The 2,417-nt window shown below is 49.7% G+C and overlaps 1 long non-coding RNA gene across 1 annotated transcript; it reads left to right on the forward strand.

The window, feature by feature from the left end:
- The first annotated feature begins 590 nt into the window (after nucleotides 1-590).
- LOC139073437 (uncharacterized) lies at nucleotides 591-2,038 on the forward strand. Its single transcript, XR_011522180.1, has 2 exons — nucleotides 591-1,230; nucleotides 1,375-2,038. It is a non-coding gene; the product is annotated as an uncharacterized lncRNA (long non-coding RNA).
- The last annotated feature ends 379 nt before the right edge of the window (nucleotides 2,039-2,417 follow it).

A 2,417-nucleotide genomic window follows, 5' to 3' on the forward strand; every position in this document is an offset into this window, starting at 1 on the left:
GGAATGAATGACTAATTTATGCAGCAACATGGATCTTAACATTTTGGGGAAAGCATCACGCTCTGTAAAAGGAGCCAGACACAATGAGGTCCACACTGTATAATTCTGTTAATGTGAAAATCCGAAACGGGCAAATCCTCTCTACACTGGCTGAAAGTAGATCAGTGGTTGCTGGTGCCTGGGGTGAGGGTGGGGAGATGGACCATGAGGGAGAGTGGAAAAATGTTAGGGTGATGGAAACGGTCTATATCCCAATAGTGGTGGTTACTCAGATGTCTACATTTGTCAAAACTCACCAGGTTTAGCATGTTCATTTTACTGTAAATAAAATACATAATAACCATGAGGAACACCAAGCTGAGTCTGCAGGATGTGTTCACGTAACTCTGTTTCTCGTGAGCCAGGAGAGCTGCTGGTGGAGAGGGGAGGTGGCGCTTCACAAGGATGCACGTTTGTGCTTGTGGTGTGTGCGTGTGTGCGGGTGTGTGTGTGTGTGTGGTGATGGTGGTGGAAGGTGGGTGGCTCCTTTCTCACCATTCCGCTGCATTCTGCCCCAAAGGAAGCACCCTCCTTCGCTTTGCTTTCACTCTCTCTTCTAAGTGCTTGTTTCCAGCAGGCAGAACCTTCATCGTATTTGCATTTCCAACACAGAAATTCAGTCAGCAATAAGGAATACTGCAGCCTCCTGTGTGCTCCTCTGCAAGAAACGCTTCGACACACCCTGAGCTGGAGGAAAGCACATTTTCTGCCAGGTGTAATTTACAGCCACATGCTTTACTACAAAGTGAGTATTTCTCTCTACAAGTTCCCAAGCAATAAGCCACGGACTTCCTCCGGGATTTTTCCTGGAACTAGGCGTATTGATGAGCGATGGTGGCCGCCTGCCCTCCCCTCCCCTCCCCTCACACACACACACACATGCAGATGCTGTACTTCCTGGGGGAATTCAGCTACGGTGTCTGGCAGTTCCTCCGAAGCCTGTGGCCTGAGAGGATGTGGGGCTGCCACTAGCAACCAGAAGCCAGAACGGAGAATAGCAGGACCTCAAAACCTGTCCAAGAAAGTGTCCGAGACTTCCTACTTTGAAAGACAGCCCTGCTTTCTTTGAGTCCTGGACGCAGAGCAAAGGATAAGAGGCTTTGTTTGTCCTGGGCCTCCGTCTCTTGCTCAGCAAACCAACGCCAAGAAGTGGACTGGGCACACTCACAGTGTGCAGTGCCCCTTCCTAAGGTGGGTGCGGGGCCGGGCTTCCTCCAGGGCTGGAGGTTGGCTCCCGCCCTCTGTGCTGCAGGCAGACCCGGGCTGGGGAAGCCCTCATGGGCTCTGCCTCGCCCCCGCTCTTTCTGATTTGTTTCTGTCCATTCTTCCATGTAGCACCGTTTGGAAAGCCCAGAAGCTGCCTAACGCCTCTCCTTGCACACCTGCTTCACAAGCCACTTCTTCTGCGTGGCTGTGTGTGCCTTTCCAAGGTCGGAGTCACGTGAGCTGCCTCTCGCTGGATGCTGCAAACCATTGAGCTGGGCAGAAGTCACAGAATGTCTTCCTTTCTTAAGCGCCGCTTACATAGACAATAAGTACAGGACTAGGATAAACTATATCTAGTCCTTTGATCATAAAATTTTGCCATTCAAATTGATCACGCCTGATACTAAATATTCAATATTAGTTCCCCAAACCAAAAGAGCTATGAATTGCTTTTTTTCCATATTCCAAGTTTTGGGATACCACTGTATCTTGTGAGAAGCACTTGTGTCCCCTCCTGCAGCTGAGTCGAGGGTGGGCAGCATCGTGCCCCCGACACAGCCAGAAGGACAGCGCCGAGATCTGGACTAACAGCTCTGCCTCACGCCAGCCCACAGCTTCCACCGGGACCTGAGCTTGACGTCTCAGGCCTCTGACCCACCAATAAACTGAGTCCATTTTAATCATTTCCACTCCCTCCCATGTGTCCTGCTTGAGACGGACACAAAGAGGCAGACAAATGACCTCCACATTGGATCTGAGCACTCAAAACAATAAAGTTTAATCTAAAACCACAGTTCATTTTTTTTCATTGTGGCAGAATTTATTTTGCTCCCAGAAACGCTGGCCAAAAGATGCTAATCAAGTACTGAGCTGAGGGGCCAGCCCGGTGGCACAGTGGTTAAGTTCCCAAGTTCCACTTCTGTGGCCCGGGGTTTGTTGGTTGGGATCCCTGGTGTGGACATGGTACAGCTTGGCAAGCCGTGCTGTGGTAGGTGTCCCACGTATAAAGTAGAGGAAGATGGGCACGGATGTTAGCTCAGGGCCAGTCTTCCTTACCAAAAAGAGGAGGACTGGCAGCAGATGTTAGCTGAGGGCTAATCTTCCTCAAAAAAAATAAGTTCTGAGCTGAACCAAAAGTCAGAAATAAAATTTTTAAATTTACCTGTCAAAGA

The sequence above is a fragment of the Equus przewalskii genome, chromosome 9 (assembly GCF_037783145.1).
Source record: "Equus przewalskii isolate Varuska chromosome 9, EquPr2, whole genome shotgun sequence".
Lineage (NCBI taxonomy): Eukaryota > Metazoa > Chordata > Mammalia > Perissodactyla > Equidae > Equus > Equus przewalskii.